The 23,065-nt window shown below is 43.5% G+C and overlaps 1 protein-coding gene across 1 annotated transcript in view; it reads right to left on the reverse strand.

Annotated features, from left to right (window-relative positions):
- Positions 1-11,575, reverse strand: part of DIRAS2 (DIRAS family GTPase 2) — a 34,394-nt gene extending 22,819 nt beyond the window's left edge. The window contains exon 1 of the mRNA XM_073671014.1: positions 11,235-11,575. The gene's annotated coding sequence lies outside the window, so the exon portion shown is untranslated. The remainder of the gene's footprint in view (positions 1-11,234) is intronic.
- Positions 11,576-23,065: the final 11,490 nt, after the last annotated feature.

The raw sequence follows: 23,065 nt of genomic DNA on the forward strand, positions 1-23,065 counted from the left end.
ATAAATGTTCCCCTGTGTACTGTGTAATGGCTGTGTCTGACCGTACAGGAACATGGTCTGATCATACCACATCTCCTGGGCAGGGAAGGAATTAAAAGAGTATACAGACATGACAGTAAGGGATCGCAAATGATTCTGTGAGGTAAAACATTGCTTAAAAACAGGCAGTAAAATGTTTTGCCTCACAAAAAGAATCATTTGAAATACCATGCTGTAGTGTCTGTATACTCTTTTGCTTCCTCCCCTGCTGTAGTGTCTGTATACTCTTTTGCTTCCTCCCCTGCCCAGGAGATGTGGTATGATCAGACCATGTTCCTGTACGGTCAGACACAGTCATTACACAGTACACAGCAGGGGCACATTTATAAGATTATCTCAGCACAGGAACATTTTTTCTTAACACATCCAATTGTGGAACTTATTTTTATTCCAAGATATATTAATTAGAATTAAAATGTACTTTTTTTGTGGTACAACCCCTTTAAGGATTCCGGGTAGGACTTTTATTCCATTCCCTCTTCTACGCACTATTATCAGATTGCTTCGATGCGAAAGTAAGCTATTAGTACAGTTCACAAATATTTGGTGCAAGTTCATCTAAGGTGAAGCTACACTTTTAATGTAGGGTTTCATTTTACTTGATGGATCAGTCAACTACACATTAGCCACAGAACTCCTTAGCATTCAAAATCTCCAACTCGGCCATTAACTTTCTGCTAAGTGCATATTTTATTGTTGGGAGGGGTGGGGGATTAAATCATGGTGAGTTTCTATTCAGTCATTCCATTAGAACAAAACATGTATTTTGGGGGGATTTTACAACAATGGAGAATCATGTCATGATGTCTTGTTTTGGGGGCTTTTTTTAAAGAAAAAATATATAATTTTGTTATAAATGGTGATTTTGAATACTATAATTCACACATAATGCTCATCACTAAGTTTCTGCATAACAAGACACCAATACTTTTTATTATGTAAAACAATTAAGGGGACATTTACTAGGATTGGCCTGTTTTGAACAGCACTGCAATGGAGTAAGATGGAGCAAATGAATTAAGTGATGCATGTCTCTCATCAAACTTGATGTCTCTTTTGTCCAAAAAAAGGAATCTACTGCATCTATGTTCTAAAATTTATGCAATTTTCTGAAATAAGAGTAAATCTGTCCAGCTATGACCCATGGTGCTATGTTCCTAGAATATTGCTGGGACGGCACGTTGAGGTGCATGGCCATATCGAAGTATAATACTAGTAAATGTACTGTACATTAGTATGTATTACTTTTTCACATTTAAGTCAGATATAACTATAAGCTTATAGAATAATTTCATAGCCAACAACCATCAATTGCCAGTAGAGTTGGTCACTTACCCTTTGCTGCCCTTTATAAGGGCAGAATAAAACAGAGCATCAAAGGGAATTCCATCTCATAAAGGGATAGTGTATGAATTCATTTTATGTCTGGCCCCATACCTCTTCTTTTTTCTCATCATAACCAAACTCCCAGCCACCCTCTAGTTGGTGGCCAGAGATTGCTCCGTAGGAGAAGAAGCAAAGAGGCTACACTTTATCACATTCATTCTCAGGATCATGAGGTCTCCATACACATAAGATAGAACGGCCCATGACCTGTTACGGCCAATACGGTTTCTTAACTGATACCTTTTCTCTCAATCCAACGTAACCAGAGATCCCCCTGATCCCTTCCCTGAAATAAAAACTCCACCACAAGTTATCTGTTGGAAATATTTTGGCCACAGCGGCCGTTTATTAACAAACAACAAATAACAATAACATAAATATATATATGAATAAATGGAGGGAGGGTTCTTGGAGCTAATAGATCTGGCTTTAAATAACTCAAAATTAAACCGCCATTTTACCCTCAGCCGTTCAGCACCAGCTCGAGGGCACCAAAACTTCCACATTCCGTGGAAGCCCAACCAACAATTGCACCCGAGGTAAAACCCCGTCCAGAGCAACAATTGCTCCCGAGGTAAAACCCCATCCAGAGCCCATAACCGACTGCCAGATCACCCCCACTCAATTTAAACCAACTCCAAGAACCCCACGTCCCCCGCCACTGTGACAAATGGAAACAAAACGGACAAACACATGCATACACCTCATTTTTTTTTTTTTTTTGGACTCACCTAAAAAACCATAGTCAACCAGAGGGAGGGAGGGTGGGTAACTGTTGTTCCTAAGGGAATGGCGGTCTTCCCGCACTTTTCCTTATATATACCCCCTATTCCACTACCCGCCCCCCTGCTTCCCATTACCCAATCCCCAACCTGTTCTATTCAAACTACCAGACCTGGGAGGGAATGAAACCTCCAGGCCAACCCCGATCATGGGTGGCTTCCCCCTAGCTCTGCTGTTTCCAGCCCCCTCCTATTCAGCTGAAGAAAAGTCAACCTCTCATAAATTATAAATCATCATTCTATAAAAAAAGCAAAAAAAGAAACATTAATATATATTATGTTTCATGCCAATAAAAGGCCAAAATGTTGCAATCTTAAGCTATGGGAACACAGTGCTACAAAATCCTCCTCCAAAACTACTTGGAAAAATTCTTGGAAAACTGATCCTATTCATTTCTATGGGAAATTCACTGCTTACTAGAGGGGTTTTTTTTAGCTTTTTTTCCTGGAACGTTTTTTAACAAAAAAAAAATGTCCATGTAATTTGTCTGAAGCAGATCCTAACGGAATCGACGTCAAGCTATGCAGTGTCAAAAGCAAAACGCTTTAAAAACTGCTTCAGGAAAGAAAAACTATTCCAAACCTCTTCACAACTGCTTCAAAAAAAAGAAAAAGTCCACCAAAAACTCCCCCAAAAAAGAGGATTTCCTGATGAAGTGTATTCTTGAAAAGCTCCTAGGTGTTGATCATCTCTAATAATGTAAGTGTCAACCATTTATAAAAGTGACACAAACTGAATAAATATAGGCCTCTATGCTATTCATTTGTACAGTTTTGCAGTTAAAGTAAAACAAAACATGGACACTGAACATTTAAAAATACTGCTTACTTCTACTTTCACTCTTTTTGAACTCATTGATTTACAAAGGTTTGCCAAGTTTGGAGTGAAATTCAATGCTATTCCACACTGCAATGCTAGCATCTGTAGGAAGAGCACAACCATCAGACACCGTAGCTACAGATGAAATGAAACAGAATGCAGGCTCTTAATAGGGAGTTTTTTTAAAAGACTAATAAAATATTGAGAATTCTAATAATGTTCAAAGGGAATCTGCCTGCAGGTTTTTGCTATGTAATCTGACAGCACCATGATGTAGGGACAGAGACCCTCATTCCAGCGATGTATCACTTAGTTTACTAGGTGCAGCACTTGTGATATCATAGTTTTCTCTGCTGCAGAGCTCTGAATGTTGAACCTTGTGTAACTCCGCCCACACCACCGTTTGGCAGCCTTCTGTGTACAATGTATAGTGACAGAAAGCAGCTAATCAGTGGTGGGTTAGACCAGGAGGCATGATGCAGCTTTTCCTGTAATGATAATATCCTGCTGATAAAACAATGATTGTGTTCAAACAGAAAAACATAGCCTAGTAAGTGGCACATAGCTGGAATCATGTTCTCTGCCACTAAATTATGCTGCTTTCAGATTATAAAGCAAAAACCTGCTGACAGATTCCCTTTAACAAAACTGCCTTTTTACTTATAATTCTTCTTATAGCAGCAAGAAGCATGTAAACATTGTGTAAGGTCACCTATAAACATAACAATTCATTTTTAATAATCTAATAGAAAATACACACTAGCACTTCCACTAAAGCGCAAGAAGCAGCATGAAACAACGCACCGACTGCCTAACTGCATGAATAAGGCTGTGTGCCCACGTAGCGTTTTTCAAGCGTTTATGCTGCGGAATTTCCGCAGCGTAAACGCTTGTTATACGCTAGGTAATCCGCACCCCATGGTCCCCAAGGGGATTCCGCATGTTCTATGCACATGCTGCGGATTCTTCCGCAGCGTTTATGCTGCGTACAAAAATCCGCAGCATGTCATTTAATTTTGCGGAAGCGCAGCGGAACTCCCGCCATTGACTTGCATTGAGACGCATAGAAACCGCGACTGAACATTTGTACAAGCGGCTTCTATGCGTCTCTATGTGCAGATGGTACCCAGTTCTGGAGGAGAGGAGACTCTCATCCAGACCTGGGTACCATTGTACCTGTAAAAAAAGAATAAAATAACAAATAAAGTTATATTCACCTTTCCGACGGCTCTCTCTGCATGCCAGCATCGCTTGAGGACCTGCGGTGACGTCACAGTCATGTGACCGCAGGCCCTTCACCGCTGTGTCTCGCGATATGCCGGCATCCAGGAACCAGACAGGAACGAGCGCTGCAGCCACGCCGGGGCATCGGGGGTGAGTATAGCTTTATTTGTTTTAATTTTTACGGTTCACACTGTATAAATCCATGCTGTTTGCATGGATTTATATAGTGTGACCTAGTTGTCAAGCACTTTCCAAGTGATGCTATCGCCTGGAAAGCGCTTGTCAATCTGCATGCGGAAACGCATGTGAATCCGCATGTGGATCCGCATGTATTCTGCAGGAAAAACGCATGCACAATCAGCATGTACAATCTGCATGCACAATCTGCATGTACAATCTGCATGCACAATCTGCATGCGTTTTTTCTGCCAGGGAGATGCAGAAATGCTGCAGAAATTTTCTGCTTCATTTCTGCATCGTGGGCACATAGCCTTAAGCTGTGTAAATAAACTGAATAGTAAATGCGATATAACAAGCACCAGAAGGAACCTGAACAGTAGATGTATATCAACAATGGTAGTAACCACCAGGTATGTGTAGACACAGACAAAATGCCTACCCATATTAATAGATGGTCTTGTGAATGTGCCAACTTATGTGATACCCTCGGTAGATGTGGTCCCTCTGTGGTTGAGAGACTTCCCCACGAATTGGATATTCCGATGGAAAAAGAAGAGACAAAGTTCTGCCTTGGGCACCCTGGCCAACGCCACTCACATGGACCAGAACTCAAAGACTTCCGCTCAAGCAGTGTGATGTCACCTGCTACGGGAACTCCCGTGAGTCAGACAACAACATCCATTTTGATTTTTGGCTCATGGGAGCTCCCATAGCAGGTGACATCACACTGCCTGAACGGAAGTCTTTGAGTGCTGGTCCATGTGAGAGCCACCAGCCGCGGTTCCCGAGACGGAACTTTATCTCTTCTTTTCCCATCGAAATATCCAATTCGTGGGGAAATCTCTTAATCACGGAGGGACGGCAGTAAAGTGCTCATAACCTGCTTTATCAGTACACACATTAGAAAGTTTTAGTCATCTAGAAAATTACAGCAATAAGTATCCATTTTTGACTAATAAAACCACAATAATTTCAAGTTTTACAGTAGTGAACATAAAGCTATAGAATAACCCATGACACTATAGAATAACCATTGACCTGGCTTGGTTTGAGAAATTTTGATCAGTTGAAACATTCAACAAATGACATTGACATTTCTTCGCTACATACAAATCCCTTTTACCAGGGAATATGTGAGAAATATCAATATAAATAACAAGTCAGTGGCTTTTGCTAGTGATTCAGGTTTTTCTTATCTTTCCCTTAATCCTGCGGCTTGTCTCAGACATTTATATTTATGTCGTTTTTGTTCATTTTCTTTTGATTGTAAGTACAAAAAATGTCACATTTTCTAACTCAAAACCAGCTACTGAGTTCAATGTGAATCACAGAGAGCTAAGGATGATTTGGAAGCTGTGATATTTTGATTTTTTTAACACCTTCAAAGTAAAACCACATATGCGATTGCCCATTAAAGGTGGAATATTTATGACACATCCACAGAAATACAAAAGCTGGTTCAGCTGTTTGTGCAACTTTCATAGACTTCCATCTAATGTATTCCATACAGTGCCTGGATAAGGTGGCCATGGGCTTAGTCAACTTACAGATAAGGGGTTAGGTTTCTTCTGTTCTCCAGAAAGGACATGTCCTACTGTAAATTTCTTAGATCAAAAATCCCCCTTATGTGCAGACAAATTAGTTTTGAACATCTGTCCCTGAACTCTGGAACAAACTATTCTTGGGGTTATGTAATATGTAAGTTCTAACTGATTATATTATTAAACCTAGAGTTAAAGAAAAAGAAAACCGTTCCAGCAATTTGAGGGATCTTAGCTCATGAAATACTTCCAAGTTAAACCAGTCATTTCGGACAACTGTCACATAACACTAGAATAAACTATTTCCTAGTGAATAGAATATATAAATTCTACCCATTTCTAGTACTAGACATAGAATAAAAAAAAACCTCATCATCTAGCAATCTGTTAGAATGTCAACTCATAAGCCATTTCCAAGGTAAACCAACCCAAACTCCCTGTAATGTAATCTTTCATCAGCTTTATAACACCGAATAGAATACATGGCCTTGCAAGTCTTGAAAATAAAAGGTGATAGATACCTGTATGGCCCCAAAATACGTCTCTGGCAATGAGAAATTTCATTCTGAGCAAATATGTTAATGAGGCTGGAAAAATGTTGAGGGTGGGCCGGTGAATGGTGAGTGCATCAGTCTTCTTCATTACTCGATGCCCAGTGCCACCTTTCTCTCCTTTGGTTGACAGCTCTACTTTATTCCAGCTAAACACAGCAGAAACGGAACAGTCAATCAGGGAGAGGAGTGTGGCGCCAGAAGGGGTAAAATAAAGAAAACTGATTGGCCCACCCCCAGTGCACTTCCAGCCTAATTAGTATATACATTCATAATGGCATTTCTCAGACTGAAGCAACACTTAGGGGACATACAAATATGCATTTCTTTGTATTTTTTAGACATATTTTGCCATATGTTCTGTTTGTGAGTACAAAGTATGTGATAGATTCCATTTAAGGGTAGAATCACATGATCATTTTTTTTTCCATCCGAGAAAAAACGATCCAATTATACTAATCAGACTCTGATCAGAGTGGAATTCGTTTTTCTCAGAGGTAGAGAAAAAAAAAAGTTTCTCCATCTCCATCGGCCGTGTCATCCGAATGCAGTACGATGTTTTCCATGGAACCACAGACTCGCAATGCCGATTTTGATCCGACACTCAGATCAAAATCGGACATGTCACTGATTTTTTCCTCGGCCCACTCGGTCTGAGGAAAAAAATCGAACATGTCCATAGCCCCTTAGAATAACATGGGTACGAGTGCTAGCTATGAAAACCATGGGTAGTACTCATCCAATTTAAATGGTCGTGTTCACGAGTCCTAAAATTAATGGTTTCAAAGCTCATTTAATTGACCAGTATGAAATAGACATTCTGTTATTTCTGTGGCTAGTGGCAGGACTACTTTCTACCACTCCTAGCAAGTACATTCCTGAATACTTTCTGCATATTACTATAATAGCTTTTATATGTATTGCAAACATCTGAATTAGGTTAATTATCCATTATTTATATATCCATAACGGACTCAGAAGTGCTGTACAGGAAATGTACATATTTAGTCCAAAAATAAAATAAAGGAAATGGGATGTACATGCATGGTTTATGTATAGAAATGAGTTCATTTCCGCATGGTACATCCTTCTGGATGCCTACATGTTAGGCAGTAATTACGTTAATGTATAGAGTAGATGAAACTGAATTACAGATTACAATTTATGGTTTGCTGCACATTTACTCTCAGCCATCCTTTACTACATCCAGGTTTCTCTTCATTTGGTGTTATTGGTGATCTAGTTGGCTATTTATGTAACAGATGTTGGGTGATCTGTGTAATGTATGGTATGATTTGTATCATTTTACGTCAGGGCTGTTTATTAGAGCAGTCTACAGACATACTGATACGTATCATAACATTTCCTTAATAATGATCATTTTATTTCTATAGCGCCAAAATATTCCGCAGCACTTTACAATTTAGAGGGGACATGAACAAACTCTACAAGACATTACACAGCAATACATTATTCAACAATTCAAACAAGCGGAATGAAGGCCCTGCTCAAAAGCCTACAACCTATTAGGAAATAGGGGGACATAAAACTGTTTGTCATGTATGGTCCAGTCATCATTTTAATAAATAAATAGAGGAATTCAAATCAAACTGCATGAACCGGTCATCAGCTAGAATATATGTATGTTCAGATATAAAGTGCTATTCAGTGCATGTGGGGGGTGAGAATAGACGATAGAAGGGACCAGATTCTAAGAAAAAGTTAGGAATGTAGAACAGGGAGTAGTTAGATTAGTGAGGTGGTAGGCCAGTCTAGCGAAATGCATTTTTAGAACACGCTTAAAACTATGCATACTGGGAATTGTTAGAACTCTCCTGTTAGGTTTTTTCTAGTTTGCTGGTCACATGACCATTTTTGCCTATTTAATCCGGCTCCGCCCTCCTGGCCTTGCTGGACTTCATTGTATTTTCTACTCTTGAGCTAGCTTGGTGCTCTGTTACCGTTCTCTGTTAGTTTTGCTAGGTCTTCGGACCTCTATGTTCTTTGTTGTGTGTTTGTCTTTGACTGCTACAATTTCTGCTAGGAGGTGTCCAACTTTATCCCAGTCCCTAGTTCTTGTAGGGATTCCTCCCTTGCATCTATAGGTCTTCGTACAGACTAGCTGAGGACTTTAGCGGGTCTGATCGTAGGATCAGGTTCCCCGTTACATCGTAGGGATCCAGTTTAGTTCGATTGTAGGGACAGATCTCCTGTCTTTCCTTAGTGCTTGTAGCTGATCATAACAGGAATAAACCAGATTGTCTGGGGTAGTGCATTCCAGAAAACTGGAGCAGCATGAAAGAGGGTGGTGAGTTCTCCTTCAATGGAAGTCTTCAAACAGAGGCTGGACAGACATCTGTCTGAGATGGATTAGTGAATCCTGCATGGGGCAGGGCACGATGACCCCGGAAATCTCTTCCAAATCTAACATTCTATGATTCTTAGTCTTCGATATGGGTGTGTGAGGTTTGGATTATAGAGGATTCTAGATCATTAAAAAGAGAGACTGACACGTGCACATAGGGTAATAACGTTTGGTGTAGGGGGAAACATCGGATCCAAGTGAGTAGGGGAAGTAAAGTACTCTTTATTACAGATTTGTGGACCGAAGAGATCCCCTAGTTATATTTACTCCATTACCCCACTTTTCAAAATCTTAGTTCATTAGCAGAATGGAGGGCAGGGATCAGGAGACAGACAGAGATGAGGAAAGATGTAGGGCGGTGCAAAACTGTGTAGAGCTTTGTAGATTTCTATCTATAATAACAGTAATAAATATTAGCTGGTATTAAAGAGGTTTTCTGCACAGCAAAAATATTGACAAACTTGTTCTAACTTAATGAAAAAAAAAATTGTAATGTATTTAGCCAATGGTGATATTATGGCAAGGGATCTTAGTACAGAGATAAGAAATTCACTTTTAAATAAACTTGGTTGCACTTCTGTATAAGGTTTGGTCCTGCGGATCTTGGGTGACAACCATTAATACCAGTTATTGAGCTGTCACCCAGTTTTTAAGAAAGGTTGAAATCTGATTTATTGTTCTTAACAATTCAAACTTATATGTAATTTAGAGACTATATAAAATCAGGGTGACATCACCTACACCACGTGTAATGGTAGGGAACTTTAAAACCTGTTAAATACAAAACTCCTTACATATATATGTATATATATATATATATATGTATATCTACGTGTGTGTATTTATATATATGTATATATGCAGTATATATACATATATATTTATATGTATTATTTCTTAACTCTCAACATTAGTGCTACTATCTATATTAAATATTTATATATGTACTTAGATTTTCTCTCTTTAAAATATACAATATTTGATTGCCAAGAGACTCATTACCTTCAGTTGCATATCTAATGTCTGCGGAAACCAACTGATTGACTGTGCATTATAGCATATACGCATCCGAGATGATCTGATTATCTAACTTTAGATGGCAGCCAAAGCAACATCATATGGGTGGAAAATCAGAGCAGGGTATACTTACTGCAAATCAGCTGTAAAAACAGGTGCCAGAGGATAGATGATCATTTTACAGATGTAGCAGAGCTGAATATATCAATTCTTAAGGACCCCATTTTGCACTTTAGGTTAAGCTAATGCGGTGGGCTTCCTGGAGCCATAAATGACACATTGTTATGCAGTAATTCAGCATACCACATAAAAAACTCAACTCTGCCACATTGGTATGCACATAATCACCATAACTCACACCATTTATATTCTGTGGGTAAGAATCATTTTTACATGCCGTTTCATAAGAAGGGAATATTCAACTGACGGAGGAAAAAAAGTTATAATTTATTAAATATATTACTCTGCAAATCAGTATGTTCATAAAAATGCAATGCTACAGTGTCTGACAGTTTTGCATGAATACGACTAGTTTATTTCCTGATGGATTTTTAAAATGATAAAAAAAAACATTGTGAGAAAACAAAATGCAAAAGAAAACCCCCAAACATGTAACATTGTGTTTCAATGCAATATAAATTGTGTCCGGGAACCTTGCTGACCCCTAGTTTTAATCTGTGTTTTTTCTGCAACCATTCCCTGCCTTTTGCTGAGATTGAGGGAGCTAAGCTGATTTAAAGGCTGTTGTGTTCCAGAATCTCTTTCCTGGAGCACTGGGGGGAAGAAAATCAATGGTCCCATCATCAAAGGCCAGATTTCCTCCCCTCAACATCCCATAGCAGCTATGTTGCTATTCTGTAAAGTTGAGAAAACAGAAGAGGGATGTCTAATTGCTTCCCTTGTGCAAAGTATTGATTCTAAATCAGGATTACAGAACATTAACTGAAAATATCCTCTGCACAACTGTGATGGATTTGCCTTTTAATTTTGCTGCCCTGCTGAGCATGTCCATACAGTAGTATGGGCAGAGCCAGAGCTCCAATGAACAGATATACCAGGGAAATCTATGTTATCCTGTGTAGAAGCATATAGTCCTTGTATAATCAGTAGGAATGAGTGCCTAGGCTGGACTGTCTGTGCAATCATAAATGTAATTCTAGCATTATATAACATTAGTATAGCATACAGGAGCTAGGCTGTGCAGGCTCACAGCAATGAACTGTTCAGGTGAAGTGGATGCTGCTGACCTGGATTCTAGCATCCAGCATTGCACAATGTACTGTGCCATCAGCAGAGGGGAGACATTGCACAAAACAGTAGGATAAATACCTGATGATGAAGAATAGACAGGGAAGATCTTCAGAGTTTTGCTGTCATACTATAAACAGAGCTGGTGGGAAGAAGGAGCTGTCCCTTTTGGAAGTGCTCAATCTGCTGCACTGTGATTGCTGCCTTGTGCTGCCTGGATTTGCTGCCTGCTCCTTGCTGTACTCACTGGCTGTGTCTCCCTCCCCCCTTTTGTCTCTTTCTGCCTTGGCCTGGGCTGTTGCTTTTGCCTCAGTACCTTGGCTACAATGCCTTGTGCGGCTCAGGGATGGACTGGCTCCAGCTCCTGCTCCCACTCCTGCTCCTCTAATGGCGACTGCAAAGTCGAGGGAGCCTTTTAAGTGCCACCTACTGAATGTTCATGTGAACACTCCTTTTTTTCCTGATGCATTGCATATTTCTAGGTATCAGGTCACAAAAATATAACTCTATTGTGAAACGCGCTGAGTGCATGATGCATGGAATGGATAGGAAATACAATTCTAATTAATATATTTTACAATTATACAGAATATCCTATTATAAAAATAACTGCAGGTCTATCTGTCATTGGGCTTTTACTTAGGACATCAATCCGTTACTGTATTGTCTGTGCTTCTGTTCTGCACTATTATAAAATATCAATAAAGATAAAGTATTTTGGAAAAAATAACAAATATATAAATAAATGACCCTGCATCAATATGTTTTAGTATGCATAAATTCACACATGTATCAGAAATGATGTTACTTGTATGCAGTTCGTTTTTATCTATTAACCTATTTCACCCCTGTCTACATACAAGGGTAAGACTAGCCTTTCATGATTTTTCAACATCTTTAAGAATGCAATTCTCTGTATTCAACAGCAAAAGGCATAAAATGCAATATTAATCTAGAGATGTATTCCATACTTCGGCCTACAGGAAAAAAATAACTTTTTTATTTCTTTACTTAAAAGCCATTAAGACACCCTAAGGGTTGGGGTGTGATGAAGGTTTGGTGGAAGACCTTGGGCAAAAATATAGCTAATGCCTCATTCCCAGTTTGTGTTAATATGCTAAGATGGCCATACACATTATATACAGGTGCATCTCACAAAATTAGAATATCATCAAAAAGTTAATTTATTTCAGGTCTTCAATACAAAAAGTGAAACTCATATTATATAGAGTCATTACAAACAGAGTGATCTATTTCAAGTGTTTATTTCTGTTAATGTTGATGATTATGGCTTACAGACAATGAAAACACAAAAGTCATTATCTCAGTAAATTAGAATACTTTATAACAGCTTGAAAAATGATTTTAAAATCCCAAATGTTGGCCTACTAAAATGTATGTTCAGTAAATGCACCCAATACTTGGTCGGGGCTCCTTTTGCATCAGTTACTGCATCAATGCGGCGTGGCATGGAGGCGATCAGCCTGTGGCACTGCTGAAGTGTTATGGAAGCCCAGGTTGCTTTGATAGCTGCCTTCAGCTCGTCTGCATTGTTGGGTCTGGTGTCTCATCTTCCTCTTGACAATACCCCATAGATTCTCTATGGGATTAAAGTCAGGCGAGTTTGCTGGCCAATCAAGCACAGTGATACTGTTGTTTTTAAACCAGGTATTGGCACTTTTGGCAGTGTGGACAGGTGCCAAGTCCTGCTGGAGAATTAAATTTCCATCTCCAAAAAGCTTGTTGGCAGAGGGAAGCATGAACTGCTCTAAAATTTCCTGGTAGATGGCTGCGCTGACTTTGGTCTTGATAAAACACAGTGGACCTACACCAGCAGATGACATGGCTCCTCAAACCATCACTGATTGTGGAAACTTCACACTAGACCTCAAGCAGCTTGGATTGTGGGCCTCTCCACTCTTCCTCCAGACTCTGGGACCTTGATTTCCAAATGAAAATTGGAACTCTGGGACCTTGTGGAGTGTGTCAATGACTGCCTTCTGGACATCTGTCAAGTCAGCAGTCTTCCCCATGATTGTGGAGCCTACTGAGACAGACTAAGGGACCTTTTTAAATGCTTAGGAAGCCTTTGCAGGTGTTTTTTGTTAATTATTTTAATTTACTGAGATAATGACTTTTGTGTTTTCATTGGCTGTAATCCATAATCATCAACATTAACAGAAATAAACACTTGGAATAGATCACTCTGTAATGACTCTATATAATATATGAGTTTCACTTTTTGTATTGAAGAACTGAAATAAATTAACTTTATAATGATATTCTACTTTTGTAAGATGCACCTGTATTTGTTGGCAGATCCCACCCATATCGAAAGGATCCACTGAGAAATCTTCATGTATGGAGAAATTTTGATTGTACCCTGTATTCCAAGAAATTCGCATTTTGTATGACCTTTCGTTCTCCAGAAGGTAAGAGATGCCTGTGTTGTCTGGAAGATGTTTCTCCCTACTATAATAAATATGAACATTCAAACACTGGGTAGCTAAAAGAATATTTAGCCGTGCAGAAAAATGAAAAAAGAAAAAAAGATATGGGTTCTGTCTCCTATGTTTTTTTAGTAGAAAATGAAGGGACTTTTAGGTGGAGGTCGGTATGAAGTGAAGAAATCTAAAAGATTGCACCTTCTATTAACCTAGACTTTTTATGGGTTAATAATAATAATAATAATAATAATGATGATGATAGTAATAATAATAAAAATAATTAATTCTCAGCACTTTGCAATTGGAGAAGTGATTAAAAAGTAAAATGACAATAATCGGTAATTAAAGCAAATGAACAAAGCAAAGAGACAAGAGACAGGTTATACTGACCGTAACTGTTCACAATGTAAGTATTTATGTGAATGGGGATTGCACGCCTAAAATAAAGGCTTATAATTAGTGATAAGCGAGCACTAAAATGCTCGGGTACTCGTTGCTCGGGTCGAGCAAATTGGAATACTCGGGTGCTCGACCCGAGCAACGAGCCCAATGTAAGTCTATGGAAAACTCGAGCATTTTTCAGGCGGTTCCCCCCGGCGGTCTGCAGAGGGCCTAAAAATTGCACAAATCGATGGGAACAGTGCTCAAATGACATGAGGACAGCATGGGGAAGACCTCTGGAAGCATTTCTGACTCCCAGGTTACTTCTGTCAACAACGTTGTCAGAGGTATTACGCCACTTTTACGGACTCACAATAAAACATACCAAAACGAAACCAAAATGGATTTTCCTGGGAAATATGTTAAGGAACATCCTTTCCAGGGTAATGACTTGTATATAAGGCAAAATAAATAACCAAAACCAAAAATACTCCTCCACACCATGGGCTATGTTCACACGTAGCGTTTTTGGTGCATTTTTGCACTTTTGCATTGCTTTCAACCAAGACAAATGCATTCACCAGGAAATGTCATTTTAACGTTTTACAACCTTATCTGGCCATGTGGTGTGTGACACATCATCAGACACATGCATACAGTGCTGAAAAGTCATGGGAACAGCATGGGGAAGACCTCTGGAAGCATCTCTGACTTCCAGGTCACTGCCTAAAAGTGTGTCCATCATAAGTGATCCTTGGCGCATGCGAAGATGCCTTCCGCCATGAACCTGTCGTTGCAGACTTGCAACAATCACCGTCCACGTCCTTGTCCCGCTGCAGTGTTCAGTTGTCCCTACCCCATTCCTTAGAATGCAAGCGCAAGTATGCAGGGAGCCAGCCACCCACCCACCCACAGGCTGCAATACTATACTGTCAAATTTTTGACAGCTGCTTGCACTTGAAATGTGGCCTTTTAGGCTCATGGAGGCGGAAGCTTTTCATAACCTCATGCCAGCGGCACATTAAAAAAGCAGCCGTAGAGTGTCCGGGAACCTTCCCCCACACTTTTCTTAGCCAGGGCTGCTTTTCGGCAGGGTTGGATGGGCCCACCAGAGAAGCGGAGACTCCACTGGCGGGCCCTGGCTTCTCCTTCAGGAGAGTTCATGGTGCCGAGGTGAGGCCATGATGATGATAGAGGCCACCATCTGCTTAGTTTTCTGTTACTTGGAATACAAGTGCAAGCATGCAGCCAGCCACCCACCCACCCACAGGCCACAACACTAAACTGCCAGATTTCTGGGCAGCTTTTTGCACTTGAAATATGGCCTTTTAAGCTCGTGGAGGCAGAAGCTTTTCACAACCTCATGCCGGCGACGGCCGGGTGTCCATACTTGGTCCCCAGCCACCACTATATTTCCCGTTATCGCCTCCACCTTCCACAAGCTCGGGTCCCACAACATTACCCGTGCCCTCCCCAGTGCACTTACTGGGAAGGACCGCCTAACCCACAAACACGAGGACAGGTGAATGTGGCCAGGGACGGTATGGAGCCGATCCACAACTTTTTTTGCTGACAGTTGTATTTAGCTAGGTGAAAGGACTGGCATAGAGGGAAACCCTATCTACGCTGCGTGTCATTTCTCCCAGGAAGTCCTGTAAAGCTGCTTGCACTTGAAATGTGGCCTTTTAGGCTCATGGAGGCGGAAGCTTTTCACAACCACATGCCTCATGCCTCGTGTCCATACTCGGTCCCCAGCTGTCACTATTTCTCTCGGTGTTGTCTCCGTCTTCTACAAGTGCGGGTCCCTGAACATTACTGCTGGTACTTTTCTGTGGGAATTTGCTTGCCTCCTACCAGCCTGGAATATTTCCAGCAAACTATGGTATGACGCCATGGTATTAGCACTTCCCCCAGTACCAGTAGCGAAGCCATACCCAATTTCCTTCTCAGGAATTTTATTTGGTAGACTGAGTGGCTTCCCAAATACATTTTCTCACAAAGGAGCTGAAGATAGAGTGGCTGTAGGTGCACGTTTCTCCAGCCTGTTAGACATTAGAGGGTGAACGGCAGCACATTGGATAAGTGGTTAGCACTGAAGACTTGAAGCGCTGGGATCCTGGGTTCAAATCCCAGCAAGGACAACATCTGCAAGGACTTTGTATGTTCTCCTCGTGTTTGCGTGGGTTTTCACCTCAGTAAAAAAGCAGCCATAGAGTGTCCAGGAACCTTTCCACACACTTTTCTTAGCCAGGACTGCTTCTCAGCAGAGTTGTAGAACTCTCCCTTGGCTTCTACCACAGGAGAGTTCATGATAGCGCTAACTTTGCAGCTGCTATGGGGCTCTTGAGCAGGGGAGAATGGTTAGCCCTCAGAATCAAATCCTCTGGTGGGCACAATGTTTTTCAATCTGAAACAGCTTCTCAGTGGGAGTTGTATTTCACCACAGCCATATTCTTTAGCTCGGTGAAAGGACTGGCATAGAGGGAAACCGTATCTACTCCGGCTGTCAATTCTCCATCACCAGGTTCCGCCCATTGTCACACATGACCATGCCTGGCTGTATGTTCAGCGGTGAGAGCCACAGATCAGGCTGCTGTGTTACAGCTTTCAACAACTCTGCAGCGCTGGGCGGTTTGTCCATTAAGCATTAAGCATGTTATCTTCAGCACAGCCTGTTGCCGCTTGGCCGAGGCAGTGCTGCATTGCTGTCAGCTTGTGACTGATGGGGTCATTTCGGGGATGGAGGAGGAGGTGTATGAGCTGAACAATGTGATTGCATTGTTGTTAAATTAGTTTTTTATACTAAAGAAAGATCCTATTGTTTTGTATTTTTACGTTTTTTTTTTTAAGACAAATGCATTCACCGGGAAACGTAATTTTAACATTTTACAACCTTATCTGGCAATGTGGTGTGTGACACATCATCAGCCACTTCCTGTTTTATTTATGATGGAGGGACTCTGAAAGTCATAAAGCCTATTTTTATAGGCCTTACTATTCTTAAAAGGCCAGCAGTCGGCCCTAGCTATTGTTAGAGAGCCATCAGCCGGCTTTGCTTTGTTGTTCCCATTATTAACAAGTGGGTCTCCTATACTGTTATTGCGTATCCAGTGACTGCAAGGGCTGCCAAAAATTTGGACGCAACCCAATACCCCTTTGAAGAGACATAGAGGAGTGTCTCAATAAAAAAAATGTTCCCATTATAAAGGAACGGGTCTCCTATAGTGGTAATGCCCATGCTGTGACTGCAAGGGCTGCCAAAATTTGGGAAAAACCCGACTAAGAATTTAAAGACACATAGAGCAGGGCCACAGTAACAAGGTACGACATGTTCCCATTAGAAAGGAGAGGGTCTTCTATACAGTTATAGGGTATGCAGTGAGTCCAACGGCTGACCAATTTTAGGAAAAACACCACTAAGAATTTAAAGACACATAGAGCAGGGCTACAGTAACGACAAATTCCCATTAGAAAGGAGAGAGTCTCCCATAGTGTTGGCCTATGCAGTGAATGCAAGGGCTGCCAAAAAATTGGAGGCACTTCAATGCCTCTTGGAAGAGACGTGGAGGAGGGCCTCATAAAAAAATGTTCCCATTAGAAAGGACTGGGCCTCCTATACTTGTAATGCCCATGCACTAAGTGTATGGGCTGACAAACATTTACCCCTGGGGGGTATACATGGACATACTGCATAAAAAATTTTTTTTACGGGCATCATAAACACCCTTTAAAAAAGTTATGTGGGTGTTGCATCATGGACCACGGTCACCCTGGTGATATGATGGTGGAGGATGAGAAGGAAGAGGACAAGAGCAAACAGCCAAAATCAGGAAGCGTATACCCATGTGTGGGTGTGAAAAGGTGCATGGGAATACAACTCCCAAGAAAAGACAATTGATTGGAGTTTATGTTACGCTGCTATCATTCGGTGGTGTTGAGAAGTCTGGCCCAATCCAGCACTTGTTCATTTTTATAAGAGTCAGCCTGTCAGCATTTTCAATTGACAGACGGATGTGCTTATCAGTTATAATTCCACCAGCGGCACTAAAAACCCGCTCTGATAAAACGCTGGCGGCAGGGCAGGCCAGGACCTCCAAGGCATAGAGAGCCAGTTCATTCCACGTATCCAGCTTGGATACCCAATAATTATAAGGCACAGCGGAATTACGGAGGACGTTGGTACGGTCGGCAAGGTACTCCCTCAGCATCTTCCCAAACTTTGCACTCCTTGTGAGAGTACCCCGCGCCTCAGGGCCTGTCCGATGGGAGGGTCTGAGAAAACTCTCCCAGAACTTTGACAGTGTTCCCCTGCCTCTGCTGGATTGAAGTTGTGTCTCTCTCGCCTGTACTCCTTGGTTGTCCAACGAAGTATGCCCTCTGCCGCCAGCGTTTTCAGATGGGAATTTTTTTAATAGTTCCGCAACAAGGGCCTTCTGGTACAGCCCCATTTTTGTAAACCTGTCTGCCTCAGGAATAAGAGATATAAAGTTCTCCTTGTAGCGTGGGTCTAGAAGTGTCACCAACCAGTAATGACTGTCACCCAAAATTTTGAGAACACGAGGGTCATGGGAAAGGCAGCGTAACATAAACTCGGCCATGTGTGGCAGACTACTTGCAGGCAAGACTTCCGTGTCCTCACCAAGAGGATGACTGACCATGCTCTCCTCCTCCTCCTCTTCTCTGTCCTCTGGACATCCACACTGAACAGACGGTATGACAGCTGTGCTGGTAGTACCGTCTATAGTGCATGAAACTAGCTCCTGTCCTTCCTCCTCCTCCTCCTCTTCCTCATTGTCACCCAATCCACATTGGGATGAGATAAGGCTTGGCTGTGTGTAATCACCCTGTATGGTTCCTTGCTCCATCTCATAGCCAGATGGAGATAGCCGCTAGGTCCTTGAGATAGCCTCTCCTCTAAGATGTCTGTAATGCCAAATGTAGAGATCTCCTGCAACCAACTGCAGGGCGACTGTCTGTCACCTGCGATACACCCGTGACAGGTAACCCCTAATCCTAGGGTCAGCTGCTATGGTGGTCAGACACCAGCATGCCCCAATACTATTTGGCTGCAGGAACAGACTCAAACTAAAATTCAGCCCTGGAATTTGAAAGCGCTCCATTCCCTTCCCCAGATTAGGGTCTCTATTAAATTATCTTGCCTGCAGGAAATCAAGATTTACTACTACCTAGATTTCCAATAATACCGCTATATACGATTTATTAATAATAATATTGCAATATAAGAGACAAATAACATCAGCATATACAGTAGTGATAATACCACCATACTAATTATTAAAGAAGCACTCCCATCTATATATTTCTTTTATTAATTTTGTGCATATGTACGCGCAATGTAGTGTGAGTGTGTAACATCAGTGTATCTGCCTCCTGCCGGGCAGAGACTCCGTTCCCCTCACCGCTGCGGTCCTGGTCCGGCATCCTCCTGCTCCCCTGCTGCTGTGGCGCGCACTGCCCGTAGCTTCACGGGCACTGTGCTTAGGGAGTGAGCGCGCTCCCTCCCTCTTAAAGGGGCTGCGCGCGCCGTCCTAAAGAGTCCCCGGCCAATGGCCGGAGGACTTCCCCTCTTTAAAGCACCTCCTCCAATATGGAGGTGCCTGTGCAAAGTTGTTGTTTGTGTGCTAACACTTTCCTCAGCCCTTAGGTTCCTGTGCCTGCCTGTCAGCCGTGCCCGCCAGCCTGCCTGTTAGCCATGCCTGCCAGCCAGCCGTGCCCGCCAGCCTGTCTGTCAGTCGTGCCCTCCAGCCTATCAGCCATGCCTGCCAGCCTGCCTGTCAGCCATGCCCACCAGCCTGTCTGTAACATCCCTGGCGGCGTGCTTGCATAGTGCACCACCTCCCACTATGCAAGACCGCAATCTTAAGTGTCAGTCCAGCCAGCTAACCTTGCTCCAGTTCATGCTGTGTGCATGTCTCTTGACTGACTGCTTAGGGCGGCGGCCCGGTTACTTCCTGATTCTTATAGCTACTGTGGGCGCACCCCTAATGCGTCTCCAGCCTACTGCTGTGAGTCACTGGATATTTAAACCCCCTCCACCCAGAAGGAGGTGCCTGAGCATGAGCAACACCTTCACTCAGTTTGTCTTTGCAACTGTATTGCCAAGTCCTGTCCTGTATCTAGTCTGTTTCCGCCACTCTGGGGGCTGAATACCAAGACATGTTATCTCTGACTTCTTGTCTGTTTCCGCCACTCTGGGGGCTGTATATCCAGGCCTGTTACCTGTGACTTTTAGTCTGTTTCCGCTACTCTGGGGGCTGTTAACCCAGGCTCGTTCTTGTATCTCATTGCAGTAGCAGTTCCTGTCTGAATTGTATCCTAGGCTGTTACCTGTTTGTCTCTATGTCAGTACCTTCCCTTTTCCTGCAGTATCTGAACCTGCACCTAACTCCAACTCGTTGTCTCTGTACTTCTGTTTGTGAGTTTTGTGTCCACTCGCTACTTCATAGTAAGTACCTTGTGGGTATCTTGTCCCTTTTCCCTTCCTCCGTATCTTCCTCCTGTGTTCTAGCCATCTACCTGTATTTTCCAGTCTGTTCCATGTGAACAGAGCTCTGTCCTCTCTGCCTTGTCCACCACACCTGCGGTTTCGCTCCGCTCTGACTTGCCCACCGCTCCGGCGGCTTCCCTTTGCTCTGCCTTACCCACCGCTCCGGCGGCTTCTCTCTGCTCTGACTTGCCCACCGCTCCGGTGGCTTCCCTCTGCTCTGCCTTACCCACCGCTCCGGCGGCTTCTCTCTGCTCTGACTTGCCCACCGCTCCGGCGGCTTCTCTCTGTTCTGCCTTGCTCACTGTGCCAGCGGTTTCTCTCTGCTCTGCCTTGCCCACCGCTCCAGTGGCTTCTGTCTGCTCTGCCTTGCCCACCGCTCAGGCGGCTTCTCTCTGCTCTGCCTTGCCCACCGATCCGGCGGTTCCGCTCTGCTCTGCCTTGTCCACCGCACCTGCGGTTTCGCTCTGCTCTGCCTTGTCCACCGCACCTGCGGTTTCGCGCTGCTCTGCCTTGTCCACCACTCCGGCGGTTCCTCTCTGCTCTGCCTTGTCCACCGTTCTGGCGGTTCCGCTCTGCTCTGCCTTGCCCACCGCACCTGCGGTTTTCGCTCCGCTCTGCTTGCTCACAGCACCAGCAGTTCCTCTCTGCTCTGCTTTGTCCTCCACTCCGGCGGTTTCGCTTTACTCTGCTTGTCTACCGCATCTGTGGCTCTGTACCTGTCTCCCAGACTGTACTGGACCCTATCCAGCCTGCGCTCCAACCAGCTAGTACCCCCCTGTCTGCATTTCAGCCGTGCTTTCCAGTATCTCCCTGTCTGCACTCCAGCCGTGCTTGCCAGTGCCCACCTATCTGCATACCAGCCGTGCTTGCCAATGCCCACCTGTCTGCATACCAGCTGTGCTTGCCAGTGCCCACCAGTCTGCATACCAGCCGTACTTGCCAGTACCCACCTGTCTGCATACCAGCTGTACTTGCCAATACCCACCTGCCTGTATGCCAGTCTAACCTGCCTGTTCCTGCATTCCCCAGTGTGGGTCAACAACTGTGACCGGGGTCTGACCTGGAGTCACACCTGGTCCCTCTGCTCGGTTCTAGTGTTGAGCCACCCCCGTAGTGTTCAAGTTCGGTTCGGTTCGTTGAGCACCCGTATGTTCGTCGAACACCTTCGAACACCGTTAAAACCAATGGCAGGCAAACAAAAACACATAGCAACACATAGAAAACACATAGAAAACACTTCAAAGGTGTCCATAAGCTGACAAACTAACACATAGAAAAGTGACAAGTACATATAGTCATGCGAAAAGAAAAGAGGTGGAGGAGTAAAAGGAGGTGGAGACACAGATATAGGCATGTCATGCCCGTCTAAAACCAAAAAGTGCGAAGCCGACACGGCCAGTCCGTTCCTGCTCGTGCGACCTCCGTGTCGCCGGGTTTGTGCCAGAGCTGCGGTGGACCCTGACGGCCAGCCCCCCTCTCCCAATACTGGTGCCTGTGCGCTGGTGGGTCGAGCGAGCCCCCCTGCGGTGGAGGCAGGTCTAAGCTTTTTCATTTAAATTGTCTCTCTAATTTGAATGAGTACACTTTAAATCCTTTTACAAGGATCTATTGGAGGGCAAGTCTGATGCCAGCAGCTGCGGGAATTCCAGCTCCAGCAGCGTCCACTAAAGCTGCTGCAGTTAAAAAGCTTTTATAAGGATCGAGCTTGGCGGTCCACCGCAATGCGTCCTACCGCCAGTCCCAGCCCCTGTGCCTTGGGGTGCCTCCCGATGCTCTTCACTGAGTATCCCGGGGGCCCGAAGCATTTCCTTTGAAAAAATTAAGTGTCCAAACTACAGGTGGTGTAGCTTGCTTAACAGCTGGGATAATCCGCTGACTAGCAGACACTGCTACTAGGCACAAAGTATTTCCTGGGCTAGATGCAGTTAAAAATTTGTAATTAAATACTCTCGTTGGATGCTGAGAAAGCATTCCATAGAGTCTCCTGGCACGCCATATATTATTCTCCTAAAAAGCTTGGGGTAGGGGTCTAGGGGACCCTTTTATAGGTAAAATCACGGCCCTGTATCGCAATACGTCACCTAGGCTGAAGATAAACGGAACTGTAGCACCCCGAGGGCTCGGTTGCTACAGAGGTATTGCACCTCACCCAGAGGTGTGATATCTCACTCTCAGGTAAGGATGGAGTGTGGATCAGGACCCCGACACCTGCATGCATTACACCACATTGCCGTGGGGCAGGGCGACAAATATGCCCCTGAGATGGGCACAACAGTCCCTGTCCCTGGCTGGAGTGGGGGGAGGGAACACCGAGGAAGGGGAACCCTGTAGTGCAGGAGCAGGAAGGAAGCAGTTCCTAGGTGCATTGAGAAGGGGGTATAAAAGGTGGGCACCATCTTAGTTCAGTGCAGAGAAATCTGAGCAGAAGTGACAGGGAGCAGGGGCTCTGCATGAGCTCTGCTCTGGAGGCGGGCCTAGTAACAGAGACCCAGGCCTGGAAGAGGGAGAAGGAAGGAAGAGGAGCGGAGAAGGCTCCAGGAACGAGGAATAAAGGGATCCCAGGGGTGCGGACGGGC

Source organism: Phyllobates terribilis, unplaced genomic scaffold (genome assembly GCF_046119375.1).
Source record: "Phyllobates terribilis strain yellow unplaced genomic scaffold, ASM4611937v1 Scaffold_1__5_contigs__length_1240528914, whole genome shotgun sequence".
Taxonomy (NCBI): domain Eukaryota; kingdom Metazoa; phylum Chordata; class Amphibia; order Anura; family Dendrobatidae; genus Phyllobates; species Phyllobates terribilis.